We start from the raw sequence: 18,905 nt of genomic DNA, 5'->3' as shown, positions 1-18,905 counted from the left end.
GGGGGGGGGGGAAGCCCCAGGATATTGACCCCAGGTGATGCTCCACCTCTCCCCTCCCATCACAGGTGGGCAAGGGGAGGGGCTGACTGGGGCCTTGAACAGACAAACCTGTTTTTGCTGAGCCTTCAGGTCCCAGTGAGCATGCGTGCCTGCAGTCTTTAAAATCCCCTTCCTCAGAAAGAGAAAGGATGCTGGCCAGGTTCCTTAGCTGAAGGGTTGGAGTTAGGTTTATGCTACCTTCTCCGTATAAGGAATTAGCAATGGAAGAACTCTCTCTCTCTCTCTCTATCTTTTTTTTCTTTCTTTCTTTTCTTTAGAAGCATTTCCTTAAGATTTCTTCTCTTTCAAGGCCAGGGCTAAAACAAATAGTTTCTATCTTTAAAAAAAAAGTTTTTCTTTCTACAAAAGTTTTCTTTTCTCTTTCCAGTAGTTGCTTTGCTTCTAGGGGGAGATAGTATGAGTGAAGGGAGGAGTCCAGTGCAAAATGGGGCTAGTATGGAGCCTCAGGCATGGTTAGGTGCTCAAGAAATATTTCTGTGCTATGAACTTGGCTTCTGGAGTCATTTTTCTGGGCCTTGGGTTTCTCGCTCGACTTCAAAATCAAACAGAACTGACTTTTTTGAGATGTAAATTTCAAGAGCATCAATATGGGGTAGTTGCTACTTGAAGTTATCAGTTCTCCAACTGCTCATTTGTAAAGAAGGCAATAGCACTTGACACTTTCTGTCCCTTAGGATGGCTGATGAAAAGGCACTAAATCTAAAGATGCTGAAGAAACGTCTGTGGGTGGGAAGGAGTTCTGAGCTACAAATGCTGGTGCTGCTTTGTGCACATTAGCTATAGGAGACTACTCACGTAAACATCAAAATCCCTTTTGGTCCTAAGTCAGACCACATGACCACAGAGCTCTTTTTGATAACAACCTGAGACTTATCTAACCTGGCCTCGACTCCTCCCAGAGGAGGAAGACTACCGTAGGAGTTCAGCTTTTATTTAGCGAACCAGAAAGCTGAGATTTAGGCACTGGAGACATCAGTACTGATCTTGTCACCTGACACTTATCTGGAGTAGTGCCCAGGTGCTCTCCTTTGTGAATTACCTGCCCTTAAATTGTTTCTCTCCTGGTGCTGAACTATAAATTGTTCCTAGAGCAAACATAGAAACAATCGTTTAGAAAGGGGTGCATTTCGTATACTTGTTTTGGGTTAGGGACACAGAATGTAGGCAGCTAATAAGCCTGAGGCTTTGAGCTTCCATTCTACTGAAACAGGCTGGAGGAAACAGAATCGATTAAGCATGGAGGGGGAGAGGACTTAGGATCACGTTATTTTTACTAGAATCCCAAGAATCTTGAGCCATTCACAAGGGTTGTTATATAGAAAACCTTTCCTTATGTAAGCATTGATTACTCTGACCCTTTAGTGATGGCTAAGATACTCCTCCAGTCTAGAACAGAAGAGCAAACACTTTCTACAGATGTGAACAAATGTGAATAATCTAGAGTTGAAGATAAGTCAGCTTTTATAGCATTTTAGAACAAGTCTGGTGTTGACAAAACAAGATAAAATGGGTTTATTTTTGTCATACCTTGCTGTGAGTTTTAACAAACAATGTTCACTTAATGATGCTCTTACTTGCTAGCTATTCTCATGGGTCCTTGATAAAACGAGGCAAAGGGGAAATGATCTCAGCCATCACATAGAGTGACTTCCCTTAGCCTGTGGCCACAGGTGTTCCTGCTTCACTAATGAGTTTATCCAAGTAGAAACTACAGACCAGCTTGAGGGGAAGGAAAGAAAATTCAGAGCTTAAATGCATTCTCTTGATGTGAGATGTTAAGTAAAAGATGTTTTAGATGGTTTGTGAACCTTGGAAGAAATTTGAGCTATTTTTTTCTTATCACTCTAAGGGTTTTGAAGTACCAAATAATTACAATGAAAGTCTTGGTGGAAAATAAGACCTTGTCGTTGCAGCAAGTTAAAAGGATAGAAAATATGAGACTGGAGGAAGAGAGGCAAATCTTACCACAGAATTGTTAGGAGCAAGCATTATCTGGCAGAGATATGAGTAGCTTATATTGGATAGCATTACAGAAATCGAGTTTTACTATGCATTTCTTTCTATTAGCTGGAAAGGTCATCTCCAGTGAGTTCTCCAGATATTGACTTTATTTTTAATGGGGGATAGCTCAGAGCCAACTCTGGATTCTTGGGCATTTTTTTTATCCTTACCTGCAGAACTTAATTTGGCACCTGTGGTATAGCAGCGGATGTCATAGTGGTTGAAGATGGTACGTTTAACTTGAGCCTAGAGTCTTCTGTAATTGTAAGAGATTACAATCCTTTCTCATGATTCTTCTATCCTTCCAAAATCCTTCTTGTCTGATTTCATTAGACTCTTGATACACCTGTAAACTGGGTACTAAGCTATGAAGCTGTCTTAGGTGGATGAAGGAACCAGAAATGCAGAATTGGTAACTTGTCCACAGTCACCTTAGTAAACTGTCACAGCATCTTCTTGACTACCTAACATCAGCCTGACCTTAGAAAAGCAATACCACATGGGGAAAAATACAATAATAATTTTAATTACTTGTGTTCAGTGTTCAACAATCACTTCCATTTTTTTCTCCCTCGTTCCCCTCTCCCTCCCTGCGATGGCTCACAATTTTATGTAGGTTCTACATGTACGTTCCTATTAAACGTATGTTGCATAGAAGAATTAAAATGGAAGAAACCATAAAGCAAAACGTAATACAAAAGAAAATGATCCGTTTCTATCTGATCCAATTTCATAGTTCTTTCTCTGGATGTGGGAAGGCGTTTTGCCTCAAGAGTCATTAAGTCCTTGCATTGTAACAAAGTACTAAGTCTACCAGAAAAATTGCCTGTACACTGTGGTTGTTGTTGTGTACAAAGTTCTCCTGGTTGTTCTGATCCTTTCACTCAGTATCAATTCATATAAGTCTTTCCAGGCTTCTCTGATATCTTCCTGTTGATCATTTCTCATAGCACAGTAGTGTTCCATTGCATTCATATACCACAACTTGTTCAGCCATTCCCTAATGGATGGGCATCCCCTTGATTTCCAGTTTTTGGCCACCAAAAAGAGAGCTGCTATAAATATTTTTGTACATGTGGGACCCTTTCCCATTTCTCTATGATCTCTTTGGGATCTGCATCTCTCTAATCAATAGTGATTTTAGAGCATTTTTCATATGACTATAGATAGCTTCAATTTCTTCTGAAAACTCCTTGTTTGTATCCTATGACCATTTATCAACTGGGGAATGACTTGTATTCTTGTACATTTGACTCAGTTCTCTATCTTAGAGATGAGGCTTTTATTACAGACACTAACTGCAAAAATTCTTTCCCAGTTTTCTGCTTTCCTACTAAACTTGATTGCTTTGGGTTTGTACAAAAACTTCAATTTTATGTAATCAAAACTATCCATTTTGCATTTCATAATGTTCTGTATCTCTTGTTTGATCATAAGTTTCTCCATTCTCCATAAATATGACAAATACACTATTCCTCGCTCTCCCCTAATTTTGTTCATAGTATCAATCTTTATACCAAGATCATATGTCCATTTGGACGCTTTACACTTGTGTATGGTGTCAGGTATTGGTCTGTGCCCAGTTCCTGCCACACTGTTATCCAGTTTTTTCAGAATTTTTTGTCAAACAGGGAGTTCTTATATCAGAAGCTGGGGTCCCTTGGGTTTATCAAACAGTAGATTTTCCTACATTGGTTGACTCCTGCGTCTTGGGTACCTAACATATTCCACTGGTCTACCCCTCTGTCTCTTAGCCAGTATCAAGTGACTTTGATGATTATTATATTTATAATACAATTTGAGATATTTGGTAGGGCTAGGCCACCTTCCCTAACATTTCTTTTTATTAGTTCCCTTGATATTCTGGACCTTTTGTTCTTCCAGATGAATTTTGATATTTTTTTCTAGCTGTAGAAAATAATTATCTGATATAGTTTGATTTGTTATATGGCACTGAATAAGTAAATTAATTTAGGTAGAATTGTCATTTTTATTATATTAGCTCAGCCCTACCCATGAGCAGCAACTGATGTTTCTCCACTTACTTAGATTTGACTCTACTTGTATGAAAAGTGTTTTGTCATTGTATTCATATAGTCCTTGGGTTTGTTTTGGCAGGTAAACTCCTTAAATATTTTATAGTGTTTACTGTAGTTTTAAACAGGATTTCTCTTTCTGTCTCTTGCTGTTGGGCTTTGTTAGTAATATATAAAAATGCAGATGATTTACGTGGGTTTATTTTGTAACCTGCAGCTTTTCAAAAGTTTTTTGTTTTTCAAAATAAAAAAAAAAAAAGCAATACCATGGAGGAGGATCCCAGAGTATTGTTGTCTCCTTAAAATTTTAATCCTAGACTTAGTTGGCCCAAGCAAGCGATTATCCCAAGCTCTGGAGAGCTGAGATGTATGTAATCTTGGACACTAGACTATATAGGGACCCAGGAGTCTTGGTACAGTCAGAAGCTTATTAAAATTTCCAACTGTACCAAGATTTTGGGGCCACCCTGTATAGAGCAGGGAGTTCCACTGGATTCCTGGTTGTAAGTTTTGCTTTCAATCCCAGGGAGGAAAAAAAGAGACCTTATTGAGGGAAACTGATAAATGGTCTTCTTGGTGTGGCTAGCAAGCCAAGTTGACTGTTTGTCTTGAAATCTGACATGTGTAACCATGACTATAGGAAAGTATTCAAATGGAGGGAGGTCACTTGATAAACCTTTATGTTTACAGCTGATCAAACTTGCATCTGGGTTGTATTGAGCTAAGTAGAAAATCCCTGCTACTAACAGAGGGTGATGGATATAATGGAGAGAGAGCCCCTCTTGGGGGGAAGGAGGGAGAGAAGTAGGTACTGGCCAGACCTTTGTCTGTTTTCTGGTTTGCAAGTAAAATTTCAATATTGTTAAATCATAAAAGCAACCAAGGCCTCCCTTTGAGCTGGCTACTGCTATTTGCACTACATATTTCAAGTCACTTAAGTGACTAAGAAGCAAGCACACTTCCTACAACAGATGACTATTTCAGGATGCCCATAACGATACCAGGTTCTCAATTCCCAGCATAGAAGTGTGGAAGGTTCTAATAGGATGTGAGCCGTTCATTGTCAGTGCAATTCACATAAAACCAAATACTGCCGACTGACTAATGAGTCCCTCACATGCAAATAACCCCCTGGAGGATTGGCAGCAATCAGCCAGATGCCTTCAGTTCTGGGAAGTACAGTCAAAGACCTAGGTCTTTTTTTTCCCCCCTCCCCCTTTTTCCTCAAACACTTTACCACAATAGAAATAACCAGTCAAATGCTGCAAGTCAGAAAATAATGGAAAGCAGATGTGGTACCTTGGAAATCAAAATGTGAGTTTTGATCAAAGCTACACTCACTTTAAATACTGCTAAACAACTGTAAATACCTAGCTGGCCCACAAAGCAAAGAATGGTCTTTTTTTTTTTTTTCTTCCTGTCTCTTTCTTGATTCTAACAACTAAGCAGCTAACCTCAAAAGGAAAAAAAAAGGCAATCCGACAGTTGGCTGCCTTTAAATAGAACAGATTTCTAGGCCTGTGAGATCCAAGGAAGGAATTTGATGGAGTAATGGATTGATAGTGAGTGCCATACTTAATCTTGGACGCTAGACTATACAGGGATCCCAAGGAGTGAGTGCCATGGGAGCAAGAAGGACCCGAGTTCAAATTCTCACTCGTTCTTCAGATAGCTGGGACTTTGAGAAAATGGCTTTGTCCACCTAAGCCTGAGATTTTTCATGGGTGACAAATGAAAGTGTTAAATGCAATGGTCTCTATCACTTCCCAATCTAAATGCCTGAATTTGTGGTCTACAAATGGAAGCAAACAAAAAGCCATCTATTCCATCTTAACTCCTCGATTGAAGACTGCTGGACCAAGAACAAGAAGGAACCTTGAACCACCTTATTACAACCCAGTGAGAAAACTCAAAGACAAGGGAAATTGAATTACTTGACAAACACAATACAGATTGTCAATATTCTTGAACAACTCTACCCAAAGTTGAACACAATGCTTGATATCACAACCAGATTCTTATACATTAAGAATGTATGGGAATGGCACAATGAGGGATTGCTGGGGGGGGGGGGGAGGGGATAGGTTATAGAAAATTGTATAGATTTATGGCAATGGGAGGATAGGTGAGAGAGATCCATGGTGGGGGAGGAGAGTGGGTAGCAGGGCAAGGTGGCAGGTAGAAATAAAGTTAGAGGAGTGAGGGGGAGGGATAGGCAATAAGAGATATGCATAAACACAAATATCAGGAATAGAATTTGTTGGGGAAAGTATATTCTACGTAGGTCGATGTATGTGTGTGTGTGTGTGTGTGTGTGTGTGTGTGTGTGTGTGTGTGTGTGTGTGTAACATATCTGCACGTAATTGCAGCCTGGGATGGGGGGGGGGGAAGGAAAAGGGGATAAGCAAAGAAAAGATGGATGTATAGTATTTATTGTACAGACTTTCTTGAAAGGAAAGTTTATTACTACATATTTAGAATTAAGTTCTGCTATGTACATGACATGCTTTTTCTTTGGATTTAAGTTTTAATATTTAAGTTTAACTTTCTTTTCCCTATTCTGTATTATGTTCTGGTGTTTGAGTCTAAAATTTAAAAAAAATTAAATCATTAAAACGTAAAAAAGTAAGATGGTATTTCATATAGAAAGAAAATGAAGTTGAAAATGATGATTTGATGTGAATTGAGTCTTCCAAGCTCACCTCCTTTACCCCAGTTTGATCTCTAGGCAAGAAGTCAACAGTGGAAAGTAAAAGCAATATATCTAACCAAATGGTAGGGGAGCTGCCAGGGCAGCTTACTGTGGGTTCCCTTTGCCAGGTAAATCAATCTCCAGAACTAGAATTGGGCAGAGCTTGGAAATAGGATGATTAGAGAAGCAAAGCTGATGGCATTTGGAACCTACTGACTGAGCTTTATTCTCTCCCAAGGAGCAGCTTCTCACCATTACCTTAGTTCTGGATCAATAAGAATAATGATTTGAATGGACTCCAAAGAAATACCATGGATGGAGGCACAGAATGTGCTATGGCAAAGGAACCCTCTGGAAAAGCTATAATAACTATGGTTGCTCCCAATATCATCAATGGAATTGATCTGAGGCCAACTAGAAAATGACTGAGGAAAGTGGAGCTTGCAGGTACAGGGTTCCCTTTCAGTGGCCAGTAGTTTGGGATTCATGGAGACAGATCCATATCAGAAAAGACATCTGGCCATGCTTAAAGTTGAATCCTTTCTTGGTCTTATTATGGATCAGTTAACTCTGCCAAGACCAGAAAAAAGGACTTAAATGACTAATGTAAGGTGTCTGAAAGAGTGTTCTCAGGAGTACTTCTAAGTGAAGAGTCTAGGAGTCTAAACCTCCCTTCCCTTAATCTACCTCTCAACAGTACAGTTTTACAATGATTCAACCATGGGAAAATCTCCTTTAAATTTGCCCTTTCACCAGCCCCACATCCTGAGCCAGTTCTGTGTGTACCCAATGCTAGATACCATATTTCATTTGGGATTCTCCTACCAGACTTGATAACAGGGGTATCAACAGTAGTGGAAGGGTGGGGGGGAAATAATACTGTAAAGATGTGCTTAATCTAGAATTCTTTCAAAGATCCCTAGGGCTGAAGTTGACATGCCCCAGAAAAGGCCATGAAGGACTGTGTTCCTCATGGGGAAGGGGGGGGCGGGGCGAGTTAGTCACTCTTGCCTAGAGTCCTCTAGTTAGGGTACCACATGAGACAAAACATGCCTATAAATGATTTTAGCAAAGATTATGCAGTAGACTAATAGATTCAGTCCCAAGTTTCTTGTGCATAGGGACCTAATCACTGACTTTTCTGTGCCTGGGGCCTTAGGTGCTGGTGGACTTGCTGAGGTGGCCCAGTCAAGTCATGTACCCTGGGGCTTGACAGTCTCTCTTCTGCTCTAGAGAGCTTCATGGCTAGCCTGCCGTGCCAGGACCATGTGGCCTCAGTTGCTGATCTCTGCTGTGGCTAACGGCCTCTGCTAGCTTTCCTAAACATGGCCTGCTCAGGGCTGTGCTCACTTTTTGCTCAAGTGAGACAGAACTTTCTGGAAGTCCTCTTAAGTTGCCTTAAGGTGGAAAACTGTTTCACCCCATCTTTTTGTGGGTTCTGTTACTCCAGAATCTATTTAGAAGCTTGATTTAATGTTTTATCTGGCAGGGGGGGACTCAGATAACTTACTAGCTTTTCTGTCATTTAGGCTCTGCCTCCAAAAATGTTCTACTTAAACCCCCTTCAATAATCAGTCTTCTTAACTCATTAATCCATCTTAACTTTTCTTTCTCTAGAGTTACCAATCATCTCCTAATTATCAAATAAAATAGCTTTTTCTCAACCCTCATTCTTTTTGAACTCCTGAAGTCTTACACAGTTGATCTTCCAAATTTCAGGGACACTCCTTGGAGAAATGGGGGAAAATCCACCAAACAACTCCTTAAAAAGTAGAATTAACCAAATGGAAAAGGGAGGAGGAGGAGGTACAAAAACTAACTGAAGAAAATATTTCCTTAAAAATTAGAGCTGGGCAAGCAGAAGCTAAAGACAAAAAAGAAGGAAATATAATCCAGATAGAAATCTCAGACAAGTGAGGATGGCCTGGGATGCAGTAGATGACCTTGGTGTCTTCAATGTCTGATCAAGCTCTCAGTACTCCACAGCACCTACTTCAAAGGCCTTCATGGTCTATTGGAACAAATTGTTGTCATCCATCCATTCTGTTGGGGGAAGTCTTCACATCCTTCAGACGGATACCCCCACCATCCCCACAAGGTGCCAACAGGTCTGAGGCCTGTTCCTTACTTTTCAACCTGGTTTAGATGATCTTCCCAGACAATTTTACTTGGGTGTGGCAGCTGTTAAGTGTGCTTTACAGCTTCTTGGAGTCACAGATGAGTTGGGTTTGACAGGTGGTCACCAAAGGTGAATAAGCAGTCCTGAAAATGGCTCAGTAAACACTCCAGAGGAGCTAGTTCTCCTTGAACATCTCCATTCATCAAGGACATGACCAGTCTTTATGACTGAGATAAGTTGGAATAGGTTATGAGAAGAAAGCATATTGAGGAACCTTGAAGGATTGGGGTTGTTTAAGGGAGTTATTGCGTATGTCGAAGTTCCCTAGGTGGGTAGGAGTTGGAAAGAAATGGTGAGCAGGTACTGAATTCCTGGAAGAAGGAGAAGGTGTGGCCTGAAGATCTTTGGGCAACAGCTCCCAGGAATCTTGATTGTGTGGGACATGTGACTGTGTACTTCAAATAAGCAGCTACTGAATGGAAGCAGATGTAGAACCTAGAAGTGGCAATGGAGGGGGGGGGGGAGCCAAGGAGTACTTAGCTCCCCTACTTAGACCAGTGAACCAAGGGGAAAATAAGTAAAGGTGCAACCAGTATTGGGAAAAGGAAGGTGGTCAGGGAGGCTCATGACAGGTGCCAGATAGCAACGATTGCTAGCAGCTAAAAATAAGTGGAAGAGGAAAATATTTAGGATAAAAGCAAATTTGTTGCCCATAGAACAGGCATTCCAAAGAGCACAGCGGAAGAAGAGGGGTAGTGGTTAGAGTTTATGGCTGTTCAGAATCCCTGTTTTTTAAACGTGTTGAGGGGATACAAGTGTCTTTGGCATTTAGACAATAACAGGGACCAGTCGCACAGGGTGGACAAGGGAGGTTTTTCTGGGCAGGGATTTGGCAAGCATTACCTGGACTAAAGATTGAATTATTGCTTGTCATTTAAGATTTGTGTCATAGAAAGCTTGACAATCTCAGGTCAAACTTTGGAGATTTGGTGCAATGAACGTGATGCCCCATGACAGGCATGGCTCCAATAGCAAATAACTGAGTTAGGATCATTTTGGGGTAAGCAGCCTTCTGCTTGTCAGAATCTGGCCAGTAACAAATATTAGACTGAGGCTAAAGAAGGAATTAGTAGGATCTTGAGAGTGCAGAGGAGGGCTTTTAGCCATAAGCTAGGCTGGCAGGTGGAGCTTAGCTATAGTTACAAGATGAATGCCCTATCATTTGAACAGGGTATAAATGTAGCATCCAGCAAAGTCAACCCTTAGAAAAACTCCAGAATAACAGATCTGCTAGTAAGCACAGCTAGAGGCATTGGGATGGAAGACCTCTGAAAAGAGAATTCAAGAACTCTGCCAAATCTGGAGAGGAGGACAGTTAGAACTACTTTCTAATTGGTCTTTTTTTCAACCTCCTTACTCACTATGTTCTTTTGATTAAAAGCCCAAATATTCTTGGGAGCAAGTCAGTCAAATCTTAGATACCTACTGTATGCCAGGAACTGTTCTAAGTCCCAGATCAATGTCTTTCTATCATGGCTTGAGCAATTGAGCTCTATTGTCCCCATCTGGACAGTGTTTGGGAAAGCTATTGGGGGCTGTTTCAGGTAGAATGAAATATGGAGGCAAACCTCAGCCAATAGCTTAAGTAACTCTACATCTCTGATGCGTTCAAAAGTCATAGCGTTTGTTTTGGGACTTTATTTTCTGAAGTTTAGTAATAAGATGATGGTATTGGATTCAAGGATCATGTGGTTTAAATAGAAGTGATAAATCCTTGTCTAGGACTAAAAGATGCCCGGGAAATTGGGATAGTAAGCCCAGTGGAATTAGGACAACTGGGGTGCAGAGGGTTCTCCAGAGGCATCTGAAATAATGGGGGCAGAGAGTAACACAAACTACCCTAAAAGCTGTTTAAGAGGATTAGTGAGGTGAGTTGGTTGGGTAAACTCATTCATCAGAATACCTGCTTTGAGGTCTTGGTATCACTTGCTCCTCCTCTGTTTCTTGATGTGGTTGTTTATACTTGATATCTCTCAGTAGCAGAGACTTATCTGTTCATAGATTCCATTTCATGCTCCGAGGGTGGGGAGGGTTTATCCACTTCTAATGATTAGTTCTTTTTTCCCCTTAGTCCAGAAACCTGTGAAGAAGAAGTAACCATTGTGGGTTCCTCCCCCCCAATTGTTGGAATCCAGATGTTGGAGACCATGTTCTGAATGAATAGCTGTTTTGTTGAAGGGCAGGGCTTCCATAGATTAAACGGCCAACACCTGTAGCCAGGTCATGCAGACTATTACAGGATGATAATAGTGTCCAAGAAAAAAAAATAGATGTGAAGGAATCGCTGCCTAACAATTACTGATATCCACGTCCCCACCTCCTAGAATCTATGTAACTTATTTGTCTTCTCCCTGTCTTTCTTCCACCGTATCTAGCTTGAAGGTTCACTAGACCTATTTAATATTTGCGTATTCTTTTAGCATGAAATTGCTAAAGTAAGAAATTCTTGTTGATATCATTAGGATTGGCAGTAATTACAACATTACTCTATAGTAGCTAGTTCCTTTTTCATTTCTTCTTGGTGTCCATTCATCCCCTTTGGCCCTGGTAGTCTTTGAGAAAGATCTTAGAATGATCACAAACTTTTTTAAAGGTTCAGAAAAGTCTAAAAGTGCATCCTTATGCTAGAAGCTCAAATGAGTTAGCTTTAACATTAAAATAGTGACTGCCATGGGAAGAGAGAACCATAGCACCAATGAGTTTAAGAGAAATGTTTTGATTCTGTCTCCATGCCTACTGAGCCTGTTCACAATGATCATTCTGTGATGGGTCTAGGGCCTTGGTTCTTGGTTGTTATAATTGCTATAATAGTGAGCACATCAGGCTCACAAATGTTGGGCTTGAGTCCTCAGCTTTGGAAACTGATGCTTAAACTCTCCACTAAACCATCAATGTGGGCTTTTGTCACTAGTGATCATACTGTTCAGAAGGCAAATACTAATGGCAGGTCAGTGTTTTTTAAGTATAGACACAAGTAAAACAAATCCTCAATTTTTTCCCTTAAATTCCAACTAAGATGTGCATTTTTTTCTTTTTTGCAAGAGTTGGGAGGGACAGGGTCAACTTCAAGTATCATGGGTCTAAACTAATAAGTGAATGGAGTCGGTTCATGTTGAGCTGTTGGTTTTAGGACACCTGTGTATTGTAACGCTGGGAAGGAAGAAAAGTGAACGCCCAAGCGCAAGAGGATATGGAAAGCTAAAGATGCAGGCATTGATTGAGTCTCTGGAAATAGTGCTTTTCTGAAATGTGCAGAAAATATCTCTATGGGCAAATGCCAGAATTAATGCTCTATTGTGCTCCCTTTGTTTTCCCCACTGGCCCTCAATAGTCAGACCCCAAATCTCCATGATACTCTAATGAACTTGCTATCTCATTGAAAATTTCCCTTTGGGAAATATTAGCGAGTGTTGGTCCTTGTTTGTATTCCTTCCATGTCCTTGCTACAGAAAGTCCATCCAGAATTTTGAGATTTCTTCATGTTCTCTTGAATGGTGTCTGCATGCCAATGGAACATATGACATGGTCCAGGCTATTTGTCTTTCTGATGCCGAAAAAACAATCTTCTTGGGTTTTTCTTTGTTTGGGGGTTTGTTTGTTTTTTGGCTAGTCAGTGTTCTGTAATACCCTCTATGTAGTGGAAAGAGCACTGGCTTTGGAATGGAAGGGACCTGGTTTTCAAATATGGCATTGCCACTTATGATTGTGGGCAGACTAATTTTTCTTTTGTGGTCTTAGATTACCCCTTTGTAAAAGTTGGCATTGAACTCTAGTTGGCTTCTATAAGGTCTCTTCAGTCTCTGAGTTTATAATTGGTTGATCATATGGTGTGTTAGCTGCTCAAGGCCATGATAAATCATTATGTTGCTACTTGGCTGATAGTCAGCTGAAATTCCTTTGGTTTTTCAGTGCAGCAAACATATTAAGTAAGGTCACTATTCTGTGACCTGACATTTGAAGGGTTAAATGACTATTGCTCAACTCACAGAGTAATGAGTAAACAAACCCATAAATAATACAGCAAAGGTGACTGAAAAGAAGTGGTCTGATAAGTAGAAGAACCAACAGAGCAGAATCCCCAAAACAAAGGGGTGATGAACAGTGCTTATAAGACTTCAGAGAAGATGGTGAAGAATAAAGCTTGGGAGAAGATTTGGCAACTAGGAGATTGTTGGTAACTCTAGAGAAAGCAGCAGCATCAATTGAATTATGAGGGCAGAAGAGGAATTGTAGGTGGTTACAAGTGTAAGGAGACACAGGGGAGGCACCTTTCCTGAGCAGTCTTCTCAAATTTCTTGACCATAAGTGGCAGAGGAGAACAACAGTAGTTAGTAAAGACACAAAGATGAAGGGAGAATTCCTTGAGGATAGGGAAGACATGATGCACCTTTTGTAGGCAGGATGTGAGCATCTAGGATTCAGGGAGAGATGGAAGATGCATGAGAGTGGGAGTGATATAGCAGTACTGCCTGCTTTGGAGATTAGACAAAATGGGATAACTTGTACATATAGACAGGTTAGCTTTGGTAAGGAAAAAAGCTACCTTGTGAGGAGGGGGGGTAAAATTTAGTTAGCAGAAGATATGTTGAATAAGGAAAAGGGGAAGGGAAGAGAAGAAGGAGCTCTGAGTTGAGTGACTTATCTCTTCAGTAAACTGAGTCAATGCTCTTAGCTGGAAGGGATTGGGAAGGGAGGATCCATGGGAGGTTTGAGGGGGAGTCAATGTATACATTGAGGGGGGCTGCCTGGTTGAATTTGAGGAGGGGGGAGAGAGATTGTGAGCCAAGTACTGAATTTCTTGTGGAAGGAAGGAAAGTGCCTTGGAGGTCTGTAGACAGCAGCAACTTGGATTTTGATTTGTGGACTTGCATGAGTATCAGGAGAAATTACTGAATGGTGGTAGAGGTAGAAATCAGAAGCCAGAAAGAGGGGGGAATTGGGGAAAATCCTAATTTCCCCCCTGGCACCCTGACTGATAAGTAGGGGGAAATGGGTGAAGGGTAAAGCCAATGCTAAGGATGGCCAGGGAGAACTGTCATCTAGAGGGGGAACCAAACTACAAGGATAGTCAGAAGATGAAAGGAGTAAGGAAAAATTCAAAATGAAATCCAGATTGTCTATGCAGAAGACACTCCAGAGACACAGAAGGGAAGATATAATGAGGGGTTTGAAGGGAATGGCCATAAGGAATGAGGTACTGGGAGAATTAGGGAAGGGTGCAGAATCACTGGGATGGGGGGGGGGGAGAGCAGCATGATGGTTGGGTAGCTTTTAATCATTAAAGGAAAATTTTAGAGTGATGTTCAATGTCAGTAAGGTTATGACCCTAAACTGGAGCGCAGCTGTGATAGTACCATCATCCTTTATAATTGCGGACTATAAAAGTCCAAGTAGTCTGTATTTTCCTCTGTAAGAGTCCCAGGTGCTTTCTGAAAACTAACCTTTCTTTATCATAAACGCCTGTTAAGGGACCATGATAGTGATGCAGTGGTAGTGCTCAATCTTCCTTGCCTGAGATTTTACAAAACAAGTCTGTATGGAAATTGAGCTGGCTTTGGCTGCCATATCTCTATTTGGAGGGATGTGGAGCAGCATCAAGGGGAGAGGCTGGACAGCTAAAATGGTCTTTACTGAGCCATAGTTACGGGAGCTAATGGAAGTCATCTGAAATAGGACCACTAAGAAATCATATGGATTCATATCCTTTTATACTGAAGGATAATGGGAATCGATAATGGGCTTGCCTTCTAACCTTGCATATTGGAGTCTGCTTCAAAGTTTGCTTAATTTGTGTGCACTTTGAGAAAATATTTAATTTCTTAGAACTTACGTTTAATCAAATCTAGTCAATCTAGTTTGAGTCACATCATGTTTCTGTTTTTGGAAATAGTCCTTAAACCAGACTTTATGATGAGTCAGTCAGTGTTAGCTTTGATTTAAAAAAAAAAAAAAAAAAAAAGTCTTACTGAACCTTTGGCAACAATTGAATAGGATCACAGAATGAAAACCTTACATAACTCTGTTAAACAATTCAAAGCCTGAAATTCCAGATGGCGTTCAACACTTCATGACCACTTCAAGTGGCAGAATAACATAGTTGCCATAAGCCAAAATGGCTCATGGGAATTCCACAGCAGGTAGAGTTAGACAGCAATCACAGGGTCTCAATGATCTAGAATTAAGAAGTTCATTCAAGTAACAAGTTGGACACCCTGGTAGAAACAAGAAAAAGCCTTGTTCTCCTCTCTAATGTACTTCACTTGGTATTAAGTGCTTTGCTTGATAAGTAACTCAGGGTAACAAATCACTAGTGTATCTAGACTTGCATTGTTGATTTTCCCAGGAGCCATGACTGAAAACTTCACAAACTATGAACGCTGAAATTGTTCTTTTAAGCAAAAACTCTTATGATCAAGTCTTATCACAGTCCGCCTTGTTAGAGGTATTGCCCTCTTGCAAGCATTAGACTGGATAGATTTAAATAAAAAAGCTATCCTCAACTCTTCAGCTATATCTCATTTGTTTTAAATCACTGGAACGTGTCCTAAGGATGTAGCCTGCTGAGACTTCTAGCCCTAATATCTGCCAGGGCTGATAAATCTGTCTAAAGTTGTGGTCTTTCATGTCCATGTCTATTAGTTACTGGAACCATCAGAGGTACATGGGTTACACTCATATCTCAAAGAATCAAGGACAGACCTTGTCCCTTGCTGAAAAGGCAGCAATCAGTTACCCCTTCTCTAAGTGATTTTTTTCTAAAACTTGCATAAAATCTATTCCCCACACCCATCTCCCTTTAAAAAAAAAAAAAAAAAAAAAAGGAGGGGAGATCTGGCTTCCTTGCTAGCCTTGCTCTTAGTAGTTTTTCTTTGATCCTTCAATGGTTCTAACCTTGTCATCATTGGCTGTACTCATTTCTAACACTAGATGTTTGCCATCTTGCTTTTTTAGGTCAGGGGAGGGTCTTGATCCCTTATTATAACCTCCACCAGGAATAGCTTCCCAGTAATGCTCCTTCCTGCATGGTTCTTTTTCTTTCAAATTTATTAATTTATTTTTTTCAGTTTTCAACAATTACAAGTTCCAAATTTTCTCCTCCTTTCTTCCTTCCTCCCCAAGAAAGCATGTAATCTTATATGAGTTCTACACACTATGGTTCTTGTCATCACAATAACAAAGGGATTACACAGATAGCTTAGGTTTTACTCCATCTGTTACCAGTGGTTATGTAGAAAAAAATAATGTAACTGTCTTGTGTTTTAATGAAATTGCTACTGTAAGTTTTTCATGTTTCTTGTTGCAGTGAGAACAAGGAATAACAAAGGGGGGGGGGAGGATGTTGACTTAAATACATCAATAATCTGCAAAATGTTCAGTGAAAATCTGGTCTAACTCTAGTGTGACTGATTAATGTTCCACTAGCTTCCCTTTAACAACTCAGGAAAATATCTATGCCAAGGTGAAGCATTGAAGTCAAAATGGTTTAAATTAGACCTATCGTTTCATTGATCTAAGTACTTCTAGTGAGAACTCTCTACTTAGTTACATCTATACCTTCCCTGAAATTTCTAGTTGTCAGCACTGAAAGATGGTGACCCTAGGGTCACGCACTCAATAAGTCTGAACTGAAACTTAAACTGAAGTCTAACTGGGAAGGCTGGATCTCTAGTATTCAAAAAAGCAACACATTTATTTTGGCTAATATTCCACATGGCATCATAAACTCTTTGCTTGTTAAACTCTAGGTTCAGTGCATGTGAAGCCACATCTAATGATAAAACATGAATGTCTGGTTGTTTTGTCCTTCATACTCAGGATCAAATGTTTGTGGGGTCAACCACTTTAACGTGTGGTTTCTTTTACCATTGGTGACTGTTCATCCTTAATGAAAATCAAGGAATATTTTCTTCAGGGGGGGGATATCTTCTGACTTTCAGGAATTATTGTGGGTTTTATCCTAGGGGGATCTCTTTCTGCTGGATTGGGTATCTTATGAGCTCTAATCATAGACACCTGAACATAAGATCTTTGTCACATGAAAAGGGTGTGTCATGGCCAGAAATTCTTGACTTACAGTGTGATATCCCAATATCTTCAAAGACCTGTTGTAATTAAGTAATAATGACAGGACACCAGTATGTGATAGCTCACAGCCCACAATTACATGAGCCAAAAGGGGCTTCAAAAGCCATTTAACTCAATAGAAATCATTGCCTTTACAGATTTTGTTGACAGCCCTCCTATTCATGCCTCCTGAAGAAGAAACTTCTACTTCTAGACAGCTTATAGATGTTGCGTGTCCATTCTTCACTTATAGCCTAAATGCTTATACTATATGTTATATTTTTATTTTGTTTCTCTTGATTTTCATATTTGAAAATAAAAAAATTTCTATTCCATTCTGATCTCTTCCTCAAGCATGTTTGACACATCTTTAATTCATTAAATATGCATTTTTCCCTTACAGGATTACACTTGGCTTTGCTGAGGTTATTTTTGGTTGCAAACCCAGCTCCTTTGCCTTTAATAATATGACATTCCATGCCCTTTGTAGAAGCTGCTAAGTCTTTTATTACCCTGACTGTAGTTCTTTCTAGTTGCATGTAACACTTTCTCCTTGACCCTAGGAGCAATTAGTGAACTTTTCCAATTTCTATTTTACCCTCTAGTTCTAAAACTTCAGGTCAATTTTCCTTAATTTCACAACAGAACAAAAGAGAACCTTACAAGACAGACAGCTTTGAAAATGAGTAGTATTAGTTGTAGGTCTTCTTGAAATGCAAACTTATTGTCCAGGCTCTTTTTTTTTTTTTTTCCCTTCATCATGGCTTTCTGGTAGACCAATAATCCTTAGATTTTTCTCTCCTGCCTCTATTTTCCAGGTCAGTTGTTTTTACAACTAGATATTTTACATTTTCTTCTATCTTTTAATTCTTTAGATTGTTTGATTCTCAAAGTCTCAGCTTTTACTTACCCAATTCTATTTTTTATCAAATTGTTTTCTTCATTTAACTTTTGCATCTCCTTTTCCATCTTTCCAATTATTCCTTTTAAGGAGTTATTTCACCAGTTAGGTTTTTGTACTTCCTTTTCCATTTGTCCAATTATTCTTTTAAATTTTCCTGTGATTTTTTTTTTTATATTTTTAAAGTCATTGGTCAGTTTTCTTCTATTTCACTAATTTGGGTTTTTAAATCCTTCCTGAGCACTTCTAAAAGTCTTTGTGCTTTGGACCAGTTCATATTCCCTTCTGAGGTTTCAGATGGGAGTACAATCTCACTGCTGACTTCTGGTATTTGTGTTTTCATCCTTGTCCCCATAGAAAGATTCTATGGTCTTCTTTTCTGCTTTGCTTCTTACTCATGATAATAACCCTTTTCCTGGCTTTTAAAGTAGATCCCTGTGTCTGTGGCACAGGGAGATCTGTCCCACAGTTATTGTGCCTAAAACTTTGAGGCTTTGTGTGTTGTAGCCTCTAGTTCTTTCAGCTAGAAGTTAAAATATGCTGCAGCTTACCTGATACTGAGCTGGCTGGTGTTGGAAAGAGGCTAGGTGAGATCTTTTTAAGTTTCCCCACAATTATCCTGGAGCTACCTCATTAAGTGTGGGGGAAGGGAGGTCTGGACACAGGAGGTCTCCTCTGCTGAGCTTAGGGCCATAGGCAAGCTCAGCTGTATGTGCCAGTGAGTTTGGTAACTTAAGGTAGCATAGCATCCTCACCAGGGGAGATTGTTTTTGCAGAGCCTACATAATTCAAGCTGCTGTTGGAAGAACCACAGTTAAAGCCTAGGTCATCAGATATCTGGGAACCATCTGTGCTCTAATGAATGTGCTGGCATATAGTGTTCTGATAAATGACTAGGAACCTACCCCCCTACACGCAGCCCTCCTTTCTGCAGCATGTTTCTGATATGCTCTAACTTCAGAAGAATCTTTG

The 18,905-nt window shown here is 40.0% G+C and overlaps 1 long non-coding RNA gene across 2 annotated transcripts in view; it reads left to right on the top strand.

Annotated features, from left to right (window-relative positions):
* The first annotated feature begins 6,496 nt into the window (after window positions 1-6,496).
* The window catches only part of LOC140530206 (uncharacterized), a 53,508-nt gene continuing 41,099 nt past the window's right edge, over window positions 6,497-18,905 (top strand). For both annotated transcript variants that reach the window (XR_011975848.1, XR_011975847.1), the window contains exon 1: window positions 6,497-11,915. This is a non-coding gene — a long non-coding RNA (uncharacterized lncRNA). The remainder of the gene's footprint in view (window positions 11,916-18,905) is intronic.

This window comes from Notamacropus eugenii, chromosome 2 (assembly GCF_028372415.1).
Source record: "Notamacropus eugenii isolate mMacEug1 chromosome 2, mMacEug1.pri_v2, whole genome shotgun sequence".
NCBI lineage: Eukaryota > Metazoa > Chordata > Mammalia > Diprotodontia > Macropodidae > Notamacropus > Notamacropus eugenii.
This window is presented reverse-complemented; position numbering and strand designations above follow the sequence as displayed.